Source organism: Engystomops pustulosus, chromosome 2, assembly GCF_040894005.1.
Source record: "Engystomops pustulosus chromosome 2, aEngPut4.maternal, whole genome shotgun sequence".
Taxonomy (NCBI): Eukaryota; Metazoa; Chordata; class Amphibia; order Anura; family Leptodactylidae; genus Engystomops; species Engystomops pustulosus.
This window is the reverse complement of record NC_092412.1, coordinates 243,247,908-243,269,772: the sequence shown is the minus strand read 5'-3', so window position 1 is coordinate 243,269,772 and position 21,865 is coordinate 243,247,908.

The window sequence follows — 21,865 nt, the reverse complement described above, 5'->3', positions numbered from 1 at the left end:
GTATATTTTATAATGGAAGTTCTAGACAATTTTTTTTCTTTTGCCCCAGTGACAATTGGAGTTTCAAAATTTTTGGTGTAATTGGACCAAGAATTATCAATAAAGCTTCATTACAGACACCTTACAGCTGACCATTGCAGTCTGGGACTATAGTAAAGCATCCAGAGAGCTTCACCAGAGGTCACAGGGGGCAGAGGGGTCCGTCTGTAACTATGGGTTGTCTGTAAGTCGGGTGTCCTTAAGTAGGGGACCGCCTGTATTCTGTGTCTTTTGTTCCTCTATGGGTCCCTTTGAGGTGTTTTTCTTGGAATACCTTTTGAACATTTTTTGATTAAAGATGTAGTTTTTACTGCATCACCCTGACCATGAGTTCTGGGTCCTACAACTTTTTTTCTATTTTTGAGTTTTTCTTCCTGTTGGGTCCTGAACTTTTTTCGTAAATCAAAGGCTTTTCTGTTTTCTCTAGGGGTTCAATGTGGCACCAAGTTCTCTGGATGATGTAGCCGCCAGGACTCTACCACACACTCTCTCTACAGATAGAGATATACAAAGCTTTATAATGCTTTACCTTTTACCATTGTGTCATTAAGTGCAGGACCAACATGTGGTGCTGATACATTTCATACAGGGCCGGCACCAGCACTGGCATATCTGGGCATGTGCCAGGGCCCAGAGCTGCTGGGGGGGCCCACATAAGGCTTTACATAAGGAATCCATAGGGTGTGAGTGGGGGGTTATATAAAATAACCATGAGGGGACTGTTTGGTATCATAAATTCGGGAATATTTAAGGGAACAGGAGACTGTTTTAGTTACTGAATTTTTAATGAGTTCACTGCAAAGGGGCCCATTGAGGCTCTGCCACCCAGGGGTCTACTGAAACCTGGAGCCGACCCTGATTTCATATACCATTTTCTAATACACAATTTCCCTGCCAGATGTAGTGTAGAAATATTATTACTGAGATTAAAGGGGTATTCCAGGAATCAGCATAATTCATATGCAAATGGATACTCAAAATATAAGCTAATGTGTAATTAGTTGTTATTTAAAATTTTGCTCCCCTTAGCAGAAAATGCTGATGACATAGACTGTAATGAAGAATTAAAATGCTACTGGCCCTTTAATCAGTCCGTTAATTTCCTCCGCGCGGTCCGTCGCAGAACAGAAGATGGCCGCTGGTCACATGTCCACATCACATGTCCTGCACCTGCCTGGGCAGGTCATGTGATCACCACTACATTTGGCTGTAGTTGGTTGGTTGCAGTGCACCCAGTATGGCGCGTGTTTTGGTGATGGCAGTTACACATCATTACTATGGTAACAGCAAGAAAGCCTGCTAGATCATCACTGGGAGCAGAGCATAAGAGGGAGGAGGAGTTACTGAGAACTAAAGGATCATGGAACTTGTATTTTCCAGTGGCGGCCATCTTGGTGATAACTCCACCTACTTTAGAGAGGCCATAAATTTAGTAAATCATAAAATCAAACTATTTAAGCTCCATTTTGTGACTAATGACGTTGAGTATTATTGTACTCATTTATTTATATCATCATGGGTTTTTGTGTCAGACGTTCATATTCCCGGAATACCCCTTTAATACATAAGCATGGTGGCTGAAGTTATTCATCACGTAAACGGCTGAACCCTGTATATTAAGTAAACTGATAGAACCTAAGGAATATGATACGACATTTACTAATTTGTCCTTTTTGCATCTTCTTCATTGTTTGTTACCCCCTCCCCCCCCCCCCCCCCCCATGCCTTGGCTGGCTCCTTGCACCCGTCCTGATAGCTTAATAACACTCCTAATGGATTTCTCTATTATGTTCTGTATGGATGGGAAATGAGATCTACAATATAGAAGCTCAAGGTCTTGTTAACATTCCATAGAGTGGAGCCTTTTATAAGCCGTACCTACGCTACACGATGCTAGTAATCCATCACTGGAGGAAGACGTCTTCCAAACATCTGAAGGTCGCTCTCTGTGCTCCTCCTGGAGGATAAGGAGGCAGATTATTTGATTTGTATAATAATATAACATTTTTAGAATGCACTTTACAGCATATATGTACATTAAAGGGGTTGTCCAGACCTATCTTATTGATGACTATCCCTATGTTAAAATTCATTGATGGGGGTCCATTAACTGCCTTCCCACTAATCCTTCTATAACCACAGCCCAGTAGCCACAACTGTACAGTGCATGAAGCCAGCAGTAGGCAGCTCCATACAATGGGGCACATTTACTTACCCGGCAGACGGAGTTCCCGAAATATGGAGTGTCTGACGATCATGCACTCCGGCGTGATTCACAAAGATCGCACATCCATTATCCTGCAGTGTCGCTTCCCCGCTCAGGTCCGATAGAGTTTACTATCTCCGTTGGATACCCCTTCTTCTTTCCGGTGTATGTAAGTGCATTGGTTGCGACAAAATCCCGGGCTCAGTCCAAATCAGTCAGATCATCCAATGCCCCCGCCCCCCCCCCCCCCCGATTTCTGTCGCATGAAAGCCGGCGCTGCTGTGCCAAAATCCGATCGCGTGCAACACAATTCCCGAAATTTTCTAAAATCCGACGAAAGTGCAATCCACAGGACCCTTAGTAAATAAGTCCCAATGTTTCGTGGCTGAGCACGGTTATTGCACCTTTTCTCATGTTTATGGCTCCACCTACATTCGAATTTAAATAACGATAATTTTCACTTCAAAAATATATATCATTTTTTTTTATTTTATTCCCAGTTTTGATGCATTTCATAACAGTTTTCGAAGAAACTGAAAAATGTTAGTTAGATTGGTGTCCTGTGGGAAGTGGATCCATGAGGCTACAGTTGCTTTTGCAGAACCTTATCCCTCAAAATATTTTTTTTTCCATGGGACCCATAAAGGAAGTTTGTATTTCCCCAGCTCATTGATGCCAGTGGTGCTAAACAATGCCTCGAGTGTTACCCAGAATCCTCAATAGATCAGGCATGGGCTCTGTACAGGTGGAATGCAAAGGCAATCTCCACAAGGAGAATGAAGAACTTTTGGACCCATTTCTGTGTAGCCTGACCAATTTTCCATACTGTACTGCAGAGATGCAATGACACTGAAACAGCCCTGTCTACAATTGGCTGCCGATTCCTTTCCAAAGATTTAGCTAAAATTCCATGTTTTCTAGTAGGGATGAGCAGACTCATTGAAGTTCAGGTACAGCCAAATCCGAACCTCACAATTCTGTTCAAGTTTGGTTACCAAATCCCCACCTATTACACCCGTTATAAGTGCTGGCATTAAATGTGGGTGTTAACTCTTTAAATGCCGCTGTCAAAGTTGATGAGAGCATTTGAATGACTGCCATTTATGCGAGGATCGCTGCTCCCTGATGATGTCATAGGGGGCCCGATCCTTGGCAATATACACGTAGGCTTATGCACCACCAAGGTGAAGGATTGTAAACCAAGCACACTTACATGCCTGTGTGTGCCCCCTCTGGCGGGATCTGCCCTTCTTTTAGCTTCAAATGCCCTTGTTTTTACAAAAAAAAGGGTTTAAATTATGCAAATTAGTCTGAGGAACCATGATGCTCATATTTAAAGTATTTTGGGGTAAAAATCAGGGCATAAGAAGGCTAAAGAAGAGTGGATCCTGCCGGAGTGGGCATACACATGTATTTAAGTGTGCTTAGTTTACAATCCTACATCCTGGTGGTAGATATCCTTTAAGGAAGCACTGACGCATGGCTTTCCTTTTCCATGAAAAACCTATTTACATATTCCTTACCCAGAATCCCCATCAGAGCATCAGTGACCTTAAAGACTGCAATATCTGCAAGGAGAATGGATTCATTACTGACAATGATTTTGGCACGTAAAAGTAGGTCTGTAGCTCAGGGTCAGATGCAAATGATCTTCCTGAATTGCACCATCCTGAGGTTAAAGCATCGCCAGAGTCACCAGGGTCAAAATACTGTAGTTGGATGATAAATTGAATTTCTTGCTATAGGTAGCATCCAAGAAAGGTGTCAGATGCTGAGGTTAAGGTCAGGAGGTCCTTGACTTTTTCGAATAGACCAGCAATGATGTGTGTCAGGGAATGTCAAGTCAATGTGGTGAACTCACTGGCAAACACCGGAGAACGGCACTGGAATGAGAAGCGGTACATCAAGTAACAATAGTCTAAAAGCATAACATATGTGACACCTGCCAAATGTTTCAGTTCTTTCAGCAGAGTTTGCACTTAAATTATGGCTTATTTTATCACTGAGAGCCAAAAATCTGAAATCTGTAAATGTAATATATTTGTATCACATTATTATTACACATCACCCAGAATCCGTTCTGTCACCATTTCTACCTGGCTTCTGTCCCTGGGGTGGATGGCTCAAGTGGCTTTTTATGGCTTCTTAGTTCATTCCTTGCCCGTTCCTGGATACTGGTTTGTGTACACCACATAATCTGATCCTTGGTGCTCTCCTGGTTCTGATGCTTGGACTAGACCAGTGGTGGCAAACCTATGGCACGGGTGCCAGAGTTGGCACTCAGAGCCCTTTCTGTGGGCACTCAGGCCATCACCCCAGGACAGAATTCACCAGATAGGAACAAATCCACCAAATCTTTCTGCAGTCCCAGGCAACTTAAGAGCTCTCAGCGCTATGTAAAAGCAACACTTCCTTGGCTGTTTGGAACTGCGGGAACAGTGAGAAGGTGTGGACAGGTCTGCAGTATCTTTTTGAGCTCCTCCTGTTGGACCCCTCATTTTTCCTCTACAGAGAGACCCTGGAGAGAAGCTGCAATGAGAGTCTGAATATGCACTCTTTCTTTAAACTGTATTAGTGGCCTCAGGGGGCTGATACGATTGCAAGATATGGAAGAACAGGTAGCATTACGTTATTGCTTAAAATGCCATATTGGTACTTCACGGTAAATAAGTGGATTTTGGTTTAGCATGGGCACACGGTCTCCAAAAGGTTCACTGGACTAGACATTGATTCTGCTTTATTCTACTTTTTCTGGTCCAATGCTCTTAGACGGTTCTCTCCATGCTGGCTCAAGTTACTTTTTGACCCTACCTCAGCTCCTTTGCTCTGTCTCACACTCTTCCTCAATGAGAAGAACTGTCCTCTGGGCAGGAGTAGCCTGTCCCGTGTCATCTGTGGTTGTCTATTCTCTGTCACTGCAGAAGATGTGTCCAGCTTTCAACTTGTGACTATTCTGGGGAGTGTGACCTGGGGAAGATCCTACAGCCAAGTCCATTTCTCCTTGTAATAAGTTAAGGTACAAAGCAGGGGATTCCTTAGACCCAAGATGGACAGAAGATATAAAAATAGTTAACTCTATCACAGTTTTTGTACATTTGTAAAACTGACAAATTTACAATGAACCATGAGCCCTGCCGTCTCATAGAGGGAATTTTATCATACGCCAACCCTTCATAAGCTCCGGTCTAATAGGCTCCAGTCTCCTTTACCATTCTGCTGGTGAACGTTCAGCCCAGAATGGGGGCAGGAAACAGCAAGTGCACACACATGGGGCCAGAATGCCCAGTGCTGGACAACTTTACTGTCGAATATGCCCCCTTCATGCCACTCCACACCAACTTTGTTTGGAGGCAGAATAAGGCAGAATAAAGTGGAAAATAATTGCAATGCTTGGTAGATCGCTAGACATTGCAACTATTTCATAGTTTGTAACCCTGAAAACTGGGGCTTTCTAGACTCTTCCAGTCCTCCTATAAAAAAAAGTTATATTCTTGGACAGCCACCAGTCAAGGGGTAAACCCCGCCTCATTCCCTCTGTGAAGCTGATACGGGCTCTGCCCCTGATCTTCAGCCCCTACCAGTCCTCTAGCAGCATTTTTTTAATTTTGCGCATGTGCGGTGTGGCTGTCATCTCCTCTCCGGCCCTGCGCATACCTGGAGGGTGAAACGAGCAGGAGCTGCCACCACATGCACATGGTAGCAGGTACGCTGTGCCCAAGTTGCTCGCAAACTGCGCATTCACATTGTGCGTTTCTCCCTCCAGGTGTGCACAGGGCCAGAGGGGAGATGACAGCCACATTTAGTGTGCGCAATATTTGAAAAATGTCTGTGGGAGGAAAGGGAGATGCCAAATATCAGGGACATGGCCATGGAGCTCAACAGAAGGAGGGGGACGGGGTTATCTAACGAGGTGGCCTAGGGGGTGGCTGCCTGCTTGACTGCAGTTTCCTGAACCGCACCCCCTTGACTATAACTTTATTGTTCTGGATAAAGGCAGTGCTACCAATTTATAAAGACATGGCTAGAAAACAGTTTACAGCCCATATAAGGTATGTATGGGGGTTTAGAAGCGATGCGGCTGGTGACAGGTTACATTTTACTATGAGAGATTTAACAGTATAATTCAGTGTGGTTATGGCTTTATGTTGAGGACTCACAGGCTGAGTCCATATAGGGCAGGTGGCTGCTGTATTATACAGTAGACGCCCACTTATAATAACTGTGAACATGGAAGGGACTCTTGCCATATTGGATTCAATGGACAACCCCTCCCCACAGCAGGGAACTTCCCGAGATTCCCATGGTTGTCATAGAATGATGTGTATTAGACTCCGTGGGGTTCAAAAAAGTTATGGGCGTTGGTGATTTTAATAGTGTAAAATCGATAAAAATTTGTTCTCTTCACTTTCATACTGACCTAAAAAAATAAAATGAGACGAGTCATATGGGGTGAACAGCATAATATATATAAACAACAACATTTTTGGAGTATTTTTGGAGTATTTTTTCCACATTCTCAGTTCAATGCATGGAATATTAAATAGAAACACTAGGAGCTACTCATGATACTCATGGACTTTGGCAGTAAAAAATGGAAAAGCAAAAACAGAAAAGGGCCTTAGTGTTAAGGGGTTAATGACCATGACTGATTGGGATCTATGTCCTGCTGCAGAAAAAAGTAAAACTTCTATTAAAGGGAACTTGTCATCAGCAACTGGACTAATAAACCACCAACGGTACACAGGCAGTTCCCGGGTTACGTACAAGATAGGTTCTGGAGGTCTGTTCTTAAGTTTGATTTATATGTAAGTAGGAACTGTATATTTTATAATTGTAACCCCAGTCAGAATTTTTTTGGACAATTGGATTTTAAAAATGTTGGGTTGTCATAAGAACCAGGATTAATAATAAATATTAATTACAGACACCTTTAATAACTGTTATAGCTGATTATTGTAGCCTAAGGCTAAAGTACAGTAATTACCAACATCCAGAGGTCTGTTTGTAACTAGGGGTCGTCTGTAAGTCGGGTGTTCTTAAGTAGGGGACCACTTTTATTGTCAAGCAGCATAACACCTTCTAGTCTTTGTTTCTTTCATGGCTGAGTGTGGAGGCATCTTCCATAAAAATCAAATAAATTGGTTGTATAAAGTCAAGGAGGAGGAGAGTTTAGCACTGAAGTCACGGTGCGGATCTCTGAGCGCCTCCTCCTCTGTGATTGACATCATGCGTCTGACTTCAGGAGATCTGGTGAGTGATGTCTTTGGATGCAGAACCAATTACAGTGAAGGGAGCTTTCTGAGGAAGAGAGAGCTTGACTTCAGTGTTAAACTCTCCGCCTCCTTGACTTTATACAACCAATTTATATCTCACTGCAAAATAGATTTTCTGGATGATACCACCACACTGCGTCATGAAAGAAACATGATCTGGAAGGTGTTCAGCTGCTTGACAATATACTGGTAGCGGTTTATTAGGTCAATTTCTGATGACAGGTTCCCTTTAACACTTCTATGTATAATAGCAGGGTTGTCTTTCCGAGTCTTTTTCACGTCGCCTAAAACTTTTGCACAGCTGTCACTCTATAGACTTTTACCATATACTGTATACATGTATATCCCCTGCAGTAGCAGACATCAGGACAATCGCCTCCCTGGCATTGCGCCAGTCGGAGGAGCTGCCAGGAATAGATAAAGAAATCTCTTATTGGAAGTATCAGCGTGGAGCGGCCCTGGCATCTCCTAGTAGATAGCATTGATCCTGGAGAATGGTAAATGGAATTATTTATATGTTCATTATGTTGTCACAAAATAAGAAGCTTTTGCCAGAGATCATTGTTAATAGTCAAAGCTCAGAGCTAAATATATCACCCCCCACACAATTACGGGGCGCTTGTCAAATATTAATTTCTCGACGCGTCTCTTCTGTAACACAGCCGGATCCTTCATGCAGGAAGGTTAGTACAGACCTAGGACTAAGAGATCTCTGTACCATCCTGCCTAGGTCTTATCTCCTTCTACCTCTTAAAGGGAAGGTATTCACTAAATTCTTATCACTTTAACAATGACTGTAAAGGCGGCCCCCTACTTAAGGACACCTGACTTACAGATGACCCCTAGTTACAGACGGACCTCTCTGCCCCCTGTGACCTCTGGTGACCTCTCTGGATGTTACATTAGACCCAGGCTGCAATGATCAGCTGTAAGGTGTCTGTAATGAAGCTTTATTGATAATCCTTGGTCCCATTACAGCAAAAAATATTGAAAATCCAATTGTCAATGGGACAAAAAAAATTTGTCTGGAGCTACAATTATAAAATATACAGTTCCGACTTACATACAAATTCAACTTAAGTACAAACCCAAGGAACCTATCTTGTATGCAACCCAGGGACAACCTATGTTAGGTTTTTATGGTGGAAAATAGGTGCAGAGATAAGGGGTTAAACCAATGGAAGGTAAAGAGATACAAGTATATATTTCTTGTTTTTGTTTAATTTATTCATTTCCTTCCTGAAGTTTCCGCAACAGTCAGAGATTCCTTTAGAGCAGCCACACGGGCCGTAGCGATCGGTAATTGCATTGGGACAGATTTGTTACTTTGTTTGCTTCAGACCTCTGTCTTAATTTCTGTCAATTAATTGTCTAAAACAGCTTGTTCCACATTTCTCAAAGGTTTTATACAGATTTTGGATGTTTTAATAACCGGTATGATAAAAGGGGTGTGACCTAGGTAATGAGGGTGTGGCCTATATTTTGCCAAAGTGCACAGCTAATGTAAAAAAATATGTGTTTTTTTATTAGCAGAAAAGAAGCAAACAAAAAGTAGGTGCAATATGTAAAACAACAGCAGATTTATCAGCCAATGTGAGATTAATCTGGTACAGTTTAAAGGGCATCTACCACCAGGATGAAGGATTGTAAACCAAGCACACTGACAAACTGGTGTGTGCCCCTGTGGTAGGATTTGCTCTTATTTTGGCAGGGTTTTTAAAAAAAAAAAAAAAAAAAAGGATTTTAAAATTATGCAGAGGTGTTAAAGGGGTTTTCTCATGAGAGAAAATTCTCAAATCTCAATCCCCTAGTAATGTTAACACAATAAAGATCATTTTTAACCCTTTATTTTACAATTTTACTCAGTGTTATTGCTGTTTTAGCTCCTTTTACTTGGTGATGATCAGTGTAAAATTCCAGGGTGTGGGCGGGGACTCTCTAAGCAGACACATCATGATCGCTCTAGTTCTGTGAGCTGACAATGTGGTTAGATTATCAGGGTACAGGGTTATATACACTTTCATTTACTTTCCGAACATTGTACTAGTATCTGACACATAGAAGAGATGAGACAATGAGACAGATCAGAGATGATGAGATCCATGAGATGCATATTACACACAATGACACAGTCAGCTCTCCTAAATCTCAGCCATTCCACAACACACCAGATCTGCTGTACCTTCCTCCCCCTCCCCAGATAAATAAGTTATCTGTCTGTAGTTTGTAGTTCTCTTAATGCTGCTGCCAGCAGGAACTCAGTGTCTATGTATCTGTGTGCATCAGTGATTGAGATCCGTCCTGGACTCCAGGGGGCGGGCTAGAGTACAGGGGCGGAGCTAGAGTGCAGGAGCAGAGAGAGAGAAACTCAGCTCCACTGCCTCACATACAAATCCAGGATGGCTTCCCCGACCCTAAGACAGAAGTTACAGGGTCGTGTTTAGGGGCAACTGAAATTGTGTACAGCAGGACTGATAGAGACAGGTTGGACTTATATCTGTGAAATGCTGTATTTTTGTTAATAACATTATATTTGAGAATGTTTAATTTTGTTATCCTGAGTACATTTAAGAAACTTGTCTTCGAGGGAATACCCCTTTAATGGAATCTCTTTAATGGAGCCCCTCAGGCTAATTTGCATAATTTTTAAAGCCTTTTTTTTCTTAAAGTATAGGAAGCTTAAAGAAGAGTGGATCCTGCCAGGGGAACATACACCAGTATGTCAGTGTGCTTGGTTTACAATCCTTCATCCTGGTGGTAGATGTCCTTTAAATGGGTTTTCCTGCAAAACTAATAGGGTATTAGGGCAGGAGTTGGGAAAAAAAAGAAAACATAGTAAACCTGCGCCAGCTAGTAGGTCCTGTGGTGCCTCATAATTCTGGTCACTGTATCTGGCTGGAATCTCCAGGCAGTCATGGGACCAACTTTGGCCAATGAGTGGCCTCCTTAGACCATGAGACATGAACCTAGCTTCATGGAGGCTACTCATTGGCTGAAGTTGGTCAATTAACCCTGTAAAACTACAGGTTGGCTGGCGGGTGCCCTTGACCCACTGGAGCTACCAGTCATGTGCAGAAAAGCAAGAAGTACTTAAGCTCTGGGGGAACCAAGATAAGTATGTTAACGGACTTGGGCAACTCATTGGCTGAGACCGGTCATGTGACCCCTATTACATTTGTCCAGTTGCTGGCCCCAGAACTGCAAGCAATGGAGGAAACAGGAGGAGGAGGTGGGGTATAAGTATGTGTTATTTTTTCCCTAAGTGGTAGGACTTGAAGAAAACTCTATACCAGGTCCCCCAATAATATATTGAACTATTTTTTAAAAAATATTTGGGCAAATATTCCTTAATTCATAGTAGACATGGATTAATTTTTTTGTACAAAAGTAGACAATTGCTAAATATTTACCAGGAGGTGTAACATTGGCTGACATAAGGGGCTGTAGATGTATAGGATGCACAGACAGTATATATATATATATTGTATACTATTATTTATTTTATTTTTGCTTTTATAAAAATTTATAACCAAAAGTTTTCACTAAATAGACCCGAAAAGTTATTTCCTTTCTCTAAAAGTTACTATTCTTGCAATCTGGTGCTTTAAATCTCCATTCCGTGGCAAAACTAAAAGACAAATCACTGTAGATGCCTTCAGATGTATTTTTTCATCTGCTCTATGGTACAGAAGAGAAGGGGAACAAACAAATATATTTTCATAGACTGTGAGAAATGAGACCATCTACAATATGAAACTGTCATCTTATCCTGAGATATGTTTCTCCCTGTAATGAATATTTCAGTCACTGCGCTGGGCTCTGCTGAAGAGAAATATCTTGGGTCATGTAATTGCCTTGGTAGCTGCATAGATGGCGCTATTGTCTTTCGTCATCATCGCTGGTGGCGCTCGGTGCAAATATCTCGTACTGAGAAGGAGTCATTCCCTATGTAATTAATTATTAGTAAGAGGTGGACGTTTTATGGAGTATCTATCTATCTATCTCATATCTATCTATCTATCTCATATCTATCTATCTATCTCATATCTATCTATCTCATATCTATCTATCTATCTCATATCTATCTATCTATCTATCTATCTATCTATCTATCTATCTATCTATCTATCTATCTCATATCTATCTATCACCTATCTCATATCTATCTATCTATCTCATATCTATCTATCTATCTATCTATCTATCTATCTATCTATCTATCTCATATCTATCTATCACCTATCTCATATCTATCTATCTATCTCATATCTATCTATCTATCTATCTATCTATCTATCTATCTCATATCTATCTATCTATCTATCTATCTATCTATCTATCTCATATCTATCTATCTATCTATCTATCTATCTATCTATCATCTATCTATCTATCTATCTATCTATCTATCTATTATCTATCTATCTATCTGTCTATCTATCTATCTCCTATCTATCTATCTATCTATCTATCTATTATCTATCTATCTATCTATCTATCTATCTACTATCTATCTATCTATCTATCTATCTGTCTATCTATCTATCTCCTATCTATCTATCTATCTATTATCTATCTATCTATCTACTATCTATCTATCTATCTATCTATCTATCTATCTATCTATCTATTATCTATCTATCTATCTGTCTATCTATCTATCTCCTATCTATCTATCTATCTATTATCTATCTATCTATCTATCTATCTATCTATCTATCTATCTCATATCTATCTATCTATCTATCTATCTATCTATCTATCTATCTATCTATCTATCTATCTATCCATTTCATATCTATCTTATATCTATCTATCAACTTAAAATTACATTTTGTTATATTGTATTTAATTTGCAATTTTGTTTTAATTTCCCAAAATCCTAAGTATTTTATCATTCACAGTATGATAATCAATGGACTATGTCCAGAAACAGCGCCCCCTTTTCTCTGTTGGCCTAGTCTGGTAATTACATTTCCGTGAACAGGATTGAGCTGCAGCCTGTACATAACAGTGGTGTCCTTTCATGTGTGGTATGACACCCCCATCTAATTGGGTCAAATGCTATTAGGGGGATGTGTAGTATAAAGCAATGACCAGGTTACACACATCTCAATGGAATAGATTTTTGAAGCTGTCGAGTAACCAATCAATACATATAATAACAGTAATAATAATAATCTTTGGGCCACATTTATCACTTTTGTGCGCCTAAGTGTAGTAGTTGCGCCTAAATTCGGGCGCACTGTTTTGCCAGAATTATCACAAGCTACAACTATCTGTGATAAGGTAATTTCCTGCCTCTTATTAATCACTTTACTTTAAAACAGTTTAGGCGCAATTTTGGCACAGTTTCGGCGCAATGTTAGATTCAGGCAGTTACATGTGATCCTGCTACAAGCTCCTCCCTGCTTCTCCCACAGCCCAGAATGAAGATAACACTCACAGCAGCACCCAGGTTTGTGACACCCTGCACCCAGTGACCTCCTCAGCAGTGGCTTCTCCTGGAGGGGATCCCCCAGCGCAGGTCTCCTGCTGCACCCCTGTAATTCTGCACAATATCCCCCTCAGACACACTGGTGATACTGTGCAGAATTACATGGGGGACACTTGTATGTCGTATCTGCAACATTCTGCAAACTTCTGCAAAGTTCTCTTGCTCTTGTTTTGAGCTCAGGAGTTTGCAGAATGTTTTGTAAATAGAAGGTGATGAACTGTAAATAGAGTCTGCAGCTCCTGTCTGTAATGTATCTAATGTCTGTAATATATGTACTAGTGTCTGCAGTGTCTGGTTGAGCTCTGCTGCTAGAAATGAGCTCTTCTGCAAAGGGGCTTAGTGCTTTCTTCTCAGATAACGCCACCTTCGGGCTGGAGTGTTTTTGCGCCCGTTTTTGCACCTAAATGAAGACGTTGCAAGTGATGAATATCATTAGGCGCAACAAAACATCTGGATTGGTAAGATAGATGAGGGAAAGCTGGTTATTTTTGCTGCGTGGCTAGTTAGGCGTTTAATCGCAAAAATGGCGCAAAAACGGTGCGCCTGAATGAAAAGGCGCAAAAACAGCAGAAAAAACGAGTGATACATGTGGCCCATAATTTATATAGCACCATCATATTCTTTAGTGCTTTACAAATCATAGGGGACGCAATGAAATACTATATAAGGCTACATTCACACGAACATATGAGCATAAGGCGGCTCACCTAGTGGAGAAGGGATCAGCACCCCTCCCCTCTCCACAGAATACATCGCCGCCTGGCCATACACACGGGAAAGATTGAGTAATCTCTATATTTTCCATTTGTATGTTACATTACAGTGTCACTCGTGTGTCACACCGTACCGCAGCCGGGCCATCATAGCCGCCCCCCCATGGTCGTGTGGATGGGACCATATACAGTTATATAGTCATATGAAACAAAGATCTTTAACAGCCGTTCATTTACTATGACAGACCATCTTTTACAAAGGTGAATCTTTATTAAAATGGCTGCTCTGAGGTTCTGTTACAATAGCGCCTAACCGTCTAGAAATACGGACCCTATTTTACAATGGTGGCTCTTCTTTGACAAGGGAGGTTCTTCTTTTACTTCGGTGGCTTTCTTATTACTATGGCGGTTCTACTCTTACAATGATGGTTCTTCTTTAATAATGTTGGCTCCTCTTGTACATTGGCGGTCTTTCTTGCGGTTCTTCTTTTACAACGGTGGGTCTTCCTTTACAACGATGGTCCTTCTTGCACATTGGCGGACCTTCTTGTACATTGGCGGACCTTCTTGTACATTGGCGGACCTTCTTGTACATTGGAAGTTTTTCTTTTACAATAGTGGCTCTTTCTTTACAAGGTAGGTCCTTCTTGTACATTGGTGGCTCTTTTATTACAATGGTGAATCTTCTTTTACAATTTCTGCTCTTCTTGTACATTAGCAGTTCTTCTTTAACAATGGAAGTTCTTCTTGTACATAGGCAGTTCTTCTTTTACGATGGTGGTTTTTCTTGTACATTGGTGGCTCTTGGTGGCTCAGTGGAGGTTCTTTTACAATAAGTTAGACACTGTGTATTTACCGCATTGGTACCGGGTGTCATAGACCTCTATGACAATATGTTTACCAATACGGTTGTGTGCATTGGACCTTAGAGACAGTGGGGAAACTTGTAGATCTTAAGCCCTGATGGATAGTATCATGTATAGATTACACAAGAGTGGAACTGTTCTTAAAAAAAAATTGGGAGAGAACAAACAGCAGTGTTTGCCATTCAAGCCTATTATATATGTTCTTTGAATTCTGGTAGCTAAATTGATGGCATATATTTTTCTCAAATTAACTTATCAAATTGAATGGCACTTGTGATGTTAGAAAATTACCAAAATTATAATCCATTGCAATAACCCTTTGTCATAGAACAGTGGACTACCCAGATTTAGCCCTCTTGTTTTGTCATAGAGGCTGCATGTTGTTTATGTGACTCAAACCCACTTCTGACTTCATGTTGAAAATATATATATATATATATGAAATCTCAAGACTAAGGCTACATTCACACTACCTTCCCCGCCATACCGTAGCACGGTGGGCACATGGCAGTGCTGGGGGAGAGGAGGAGGGGGAGAGTGCCACTCGCCCCGCCCCTCTCCATAGCCTAATATAGAGCCCGGCGCCGTATTCCGTTGAAGGATAGGACATGTCCTATCTTTCTATGGGGCACGAAGCGGTACGGTGCCGTGAGGCCATTGCAATGTATGGGGGACGTATATACGCCGTGTATGTGCCGGCCGTATATACGCCCCCCATACGTTCGTGTTAATGTAGCCTTACTGTGTTGAAGCAATTTATCCGATTCGAATACTTGTTATAGCAGTTGTGCCACTTGTGATCACAACAGATTCTGCTTTGAATACGGGTTATGTTTCTCTGGAACAATTTTTCACATCAAGAAATCAAAAAATCAGAGATCAAGAAATCAAGTTAGAATGAACATGGGGAGAGAAAAAGAACTGGACCGCACATCCACACATCACACAATGATCTACTGCCGCTAGGCTACATTATATAACGAGCTCGAGGTTTGAGAAATCAAGTTATGATCTTCTTCCTGAAACACAACCATTATGTGAGGAACAAGATCAACCAGTATCTGGAAGGTTCTCATGAGAAGATGATACAGGAGATGGAAATGTTTTCTTTTTTTAGTTTCTACTTTCTATGTTAAAACCAACTATCCAGAAAAATCTCCAATCATCCACAATCAGTTGGCTCAACCCTCTCCCGTAAATTCTTTTGGCCTGAATTAAAAAACGTCATGTTCTCCTGATACAACAATGGGCATTGATAAAGAAAGTCTTTTGCCTTTTTGGCCTGAAATGTATTTGTGTCCTCTAAGTCAAGCAGAGATAAGATCCGTCAGATTCAATAAAAGGAAACATCATTTGGAAAGTAACCAACGCAATAATCTACAACAAACCAAACAATATTGTATTGGATGAAAATCTTTGCGAACATGTATTCTTGACTCCCTGTTGTTGTTGAAAATACACTTAATTTTGCACATCTAGTCTTAAAGGGGTTTGTTGGCCAACCCTTTACTATTTTCCTGTAATATTTGATAGTTAGGGGTGAGCTATCCGGTTCCTCTTACAATTAGCTGTACTAGTCTTAGGTGGGAACTCGGTAAACACAACCTCATCTATAGAGTACTGTAACCTAAATCAATCACAAGAGCAACTCCCTTTCAATTCAACAAGTGTCAGGAGTACAGACCCCATATGTGCCATAATTTGGAAATTTTCTAAAGCTGCAAAAATGTTAACAATTTTAAAAAATTTGTCCCATAGTGTTGTGGTTAGCAATTGTTCTTTTTTTTACCATTTAGACTGTTATAACTTAGTTTTGTTTTGTTAACTTTTTAAGGAAGATATTGCCTCTCTTTTGCAACCTTGTAAAGTAGCCCCTTAAATATCAAGCATGACTTTCAAGAAGACTAGAGCAAAAACCAGTACAAGACCATCTATTCCAGACAGAGATGTTTCAATGTCTTTTCATCTCATCAGTACAGTGTAGGGAACTGGTTTGGCTGAGTGAAAAGATTTTGACGTAAGACCCGCCTTATAAAGAATTTGCCAATTAAGACCGCCTTTCAGGCAGGTGGAGACTTACAACAGTTGATGTTCCACTGGAGGATTCTGGAAAATATGCAAATATGTTTTCCAGGATGGGATAAGGAAAACATTGCCTCTTTTGGCTACCTTGCAACATCAAGCATGGCCTTCAAGAAGCCTAATGACATGATGTTAAAAACATATTTGCATATGTCCCAGAATTCCCCCTTGGAGCATCAATAGCTCTAAGTCTCCACATGCCTGCAAGGTGGCCTTACTTAGCAAAGACTCTGTAAGAAGAACTCTTTCCTAAAAAAGTGGCAAGACATGAGCTGGGTATGGGATTCACTTGGCGCGAGGAAATCCAACTGCTAGCTGTAGTAGATTTCAGTTTCTGGTGCCCTGGCTTACTGAGGTTTAATTAGATACACAAAGCTTTGTAACTTAAGGTAACGTTCCATCAGTCTTTAGCTTTCCCTACATGCGAGGTTTCTGTTATTGTTTCAATGTTTTCTCACTCCCACATTCTTGTCATGCAAACCAGTAGATTAGTAGGCAGGGCAGCAGAACGATGCAGCTGTGGTATATATCTCTGTGACTGCATGCTGTGAGAGGGGAAATGGAGCAGTCTAGAGAGCACTGGAATTGGCTCAAATACACAGCATATTTTTTTCATCACTTCACACCCTCTTCACTCACTCAGCAGGCATTAAGAGAGATAATGTACATTACATGCATGGTCACATAAGTCATTACTACATGTAATATATATCTACGGGAGAGCTGCAAAGTCTGTAACAGGCCCTTATCTACCATGTACTATTTATTATACTGGTGCCTTCTCATGTTCTCAAGAACATCTTCCACTTTCATTCCTTCCTGAACCCAGATTCTGCTAAATTGCTTCTCCATGGCCTTTTAACTCCTGCTTGGACTCCTACAATATTCTTCTCTGTGGTCTCCTAGCTGACATTCACACAACCAGGTGCTCATCAGGGCCAGAACCCAAGCGTAGTACAAGGACATGTTCTATATTTTGCTGTACGGCCAACCAACTTTATCACCGCTCCATGACTGGGTGCCATTGACCTCTATGGGGGGGAAATTATGTGGCCAGATCATGACCCCATTACAGTATTGGGAATGAGGCCTAACTCACTAATGCCCCTCTCATCTATCTTTAACCCTGCCTAATCAATCTCTTTCCTTGTGTCTCCTCTGATCTAGTCTCTCTACATGCTATCCATTGAACAATGAATTCTGCTTAAAGGACACCTGTCATCAGGTCTGTGTCACTTGTCCTGTCACTACTACCTGTGAGCAGCTCACAAGGATCCATCCCAGCCTTTATCTAGTTATTTCATACATTATTCATTGTAAAATCATCTATTCTTTATCATGTAAATGAGGCTGGTCACATGGTCAGAGGCAGTGATGTCACCCCTGTTCCCCCTCCCCTCTCCTCCCCCTGCTCATGTCTGTGTGTAATGTGTATAGTAAAGCATGGCTAGTGTGTGTGCTGCATCTGCTGACATGCTGCATCCTCCTAATATACAGGTGAGAGACACAGACATCAGCTACACATGAATCTGACATGTTCTGCTGTAACATGGCTGCATGGAGCTGCTGTATCTCTCCTATACACACACACATGCACACACAGGCTGCAGGGGGCGCCAGCACCAGGAAGCACATCATTATACAGCCTCACATCATTACACAGGCTGTCAGTCATGCACTGGGGGTGTGGCTGTGCCTCCCACTCATGAATAGAGTGGACAGCTTGAATATGCTAATGCTTCATTGGACATTTCACAGGTTATTTGCATACAGCTTTAGGACCTCATTGCTTAGGTGTACAGGCATGTAGAGGGACAATGAAGGGATAGAGGCAATGCTCTCTAATGACAGTTTATGAAAATATATTTAGTTTAGGGGGGTTATTTTACATGACGGGTTCTCTTTAAAATACTAACCCCAACTTGCAAAGCTGTCCATAACCTGTCCCCTTGATATATCTCTGAACTAATCATCCAATACTGTCCCACTGCGATCCTCACTGGACCTTCTGCTTCACTCTATTACTATCGTCTCTTCTCACAACAATCTCCTACAACATTCACTAACCCCACTGCTATGCTCCCTTCATCTACCCTCCCATATCGATTGTGAGCCCTCATGGGCAGGGTCCTCCTTCCAATTCTATTGGTTCATTCAAGTTTTGTGACATTTTTACTTATTTGTTCTCATTCTTATGTAATGTAGGTGAACGTTTTATAGAGTGTACATCACTATGGAATAAATGCATCTCTATTAACATTCATGACTTGTTATAGTCACTGGATTGTGACTGGAGCTGTGCTCCTGACCAATCACAGCTATGTCTAGTAGCTAGGGTAGTCAAAATGCCAGATTGACTGTGCAGTGAAAACGGCAACATGTCCTAGCTTGCACAGGATGCAAATGAATCCTGGAGCCAACCTTGTTTCCCCTATAGTTGAAAGTGGGAGTTGTAAGTTTTGCAGTATTAAGGGAATCTGTCACCACATTTTTCACAATTACAGCTAGTGACAGGTTCCCATAGAGCCCTAGGAACTAACTGACACCCTTATTTTAGCTAAAAATTGTTCCCCTCACCTTCCCATATATTGAACTTTATAATTTTACCTAGTATTCAAGGATGCTTATAGCAAGGTGGGCGTGTCCTCTTACGGCTGAATTCAGCAGCTCCTCCCTATGCTTTCTCTGCATGCAGAAGTAATGTCATGTGACCTGAGTGACATCATCACAGGTCCTTTCGCTTTCTAACATTAGCAAACTGTACACCAAGCACATATCTCATGAAATCAGAGCAGTCTACATGGAGAGGAGTAGCATCCATACAGGAATGATGCGATTTTTTATGAGATCAGATGCATGGGGTACAGTTTTCTTATGTTAAGAGGCTAAAGGACCTGTGATGATGTCACCCTGGTCACATGACATTATGCCATGCCCCCGACTCTCTCTATAGATCCCTAGATACCAGACAAGTTTATAACTATGATTTAATGGAGAAGTTATGGAAACAATTTTCAGCTAAAAAAGGGTGTCTGATAGTCACTAGGCCTCTATCGGAACCTGTTACTAGCTGTATTCGTGATAATATGGTGACAGGTTCCCTTTAAGGAATGATTATTTTTCAAGTTTTTTCTACAAATACCTTATTTTGTGCAAGTCTCTACTTTGTAAAAATAATCCATTACTTCTTGCAAGCCAAGAAACTATGTGACATCCTTTATTTTGACTTAAATTTCGAGGAGCACTTTGGAGGAGCCCGAGGATATTCTTGTTGATTAAAACTTCACATTTGATCTGATGCCCAATTGTCACTTCGTGTTGCACTTGGCTTTGCGGCGTAACCTATTCTTAAGTCTGTTTCTGTGTCGGAGTCACGCTTGATATTTTAGTCTGCTATTAATTATGACTTTTCAGGCTGGCCGCCTCCAGAGCCTTACATACTTTTATCAGGGGTGACGGGACCATCTGTAGAAAACAGCATCGAATGATGCAGGGAATTAGCAAAGCCAGATCAAAAATGCATTTGAACTAAATAAATCTCATGATCTCTTCCATTGCAATCTTAAGGTTATTCCCGGCAACTTCAGTAACTTCAGCAATTATTTCTTCTATGTAAAACTTAAAGACCCGACAAAATATTATTAAGTGAATCGAATGACCGAATGTGTTAGACCACAGATAAAATGTATTTTGGGCTTTTAATTAAAAAAAAAATTCCATTTGATAAAACTTCAATTTGTTGGTTTCAAATTTATTTGGGAAGTTCTGGTATTTTCAAAGAACTTCAGTGGAAAACGGTGGATATAATCTGTATAATTTAGCTTAATGAGGAGAGCTTTCTGGAGGGCAGGTAGGAAGAGAAAAATAGAAGGTAACGTCATGTGAAAGTGAAGATTATAATGCGGAAAATTATAGAACAATCTTTAACCATTTGCAGGCCAATTGTGAAAATATAGGCAAAGTGCATCCGTCAGATTACCCAACAGGATGAACATGTTTACCCTGATTACATACTATGTAATGTCAGTGTCATGTCTTCTGTTGACTGCAACTAACTAGTAGTTCCGTGTATTTGTCTGAGAGGCTAATTTAACTATAGATCTCTGCATTTTGCATATCATTGACGTACTCCCATAGGGGCTCATTTACTGAGGGTCCGCGGACCGCACTATGTATCCGATTATTTCCGATTTGCGCCACATTTAAGTGGGGATTTTGGTGCATCGGCGCCAGCTTTAAAGCAACACAAATTAGGACGATCCAAATGATTCGAACTAAGCACCGGATTAAACATTTAAATTGTGTCGCAAGCAAAGCACTTACATACACCACGAAGAAGAAGGTGAACTCTGTCGGACCTGAGCGGGGAAGCGACACATGCAGGATATCGGGCGCATGCGCAGGGATCGCGCAGGGACGGGTAAGTTAATCTGCCCCATAATGTTTTGTATTTTCAGTTTTGGACTTTTGTTGACTCGGCTGAGAGATAGGAAAGGTTTAAACCTTGATAGGCTTTGCTCAGCTGCCTCTAGATCAGCTCACTATCAAACATTAAAGCCTCCTTGAAACTGGCATTCACTGCCAGTTATTTGGTTACCTTCCTGCTTGTTATGCTGTCTAATCTCTTACCTGACTCTTGCTTAGTTATCTTACCAACTATTGGTTCTGATTTAGTACTGTGCTATTATCTGTAGTATGGTTTGTACATTGTCTATCCTGTGCTTTGTGATTTACCTGATGCACTCTCCAAGTTTTTGGTATCATGGAATTCAGATAGATATTTATTCTGTAAATAAGGGACATACGTATGCAGACATATGAGTATCACAGAACAGGTATGGAATTGGGGTACAACCTCAGGATCAGATCAGGTTGGGGTTCAGATATACTGGATCATGCAGGAAACTGGCTTCCAGATCAAGGCAGGACACAGGGTCCTGGACCAGGCCAGGATACAGGGGCCAAGACTAGGACAGGTTACAGGGTTTTGAATCAGGTTAGGCTACAGTATTCAGGATTCCAGAGCTACTGGCAGGGTACAGGATTCCAGAGCTTCTGGCAGGAGGCAGGGCTCCAGGGCTGATGGTAGAATACAGGCTTAGGTACAAGTTCAAGGTTTCAGGTCTATAAAAACAGAAACAGATAGTAGTACTACAGATCACAACAGATCACAGTATAACCATCACTGA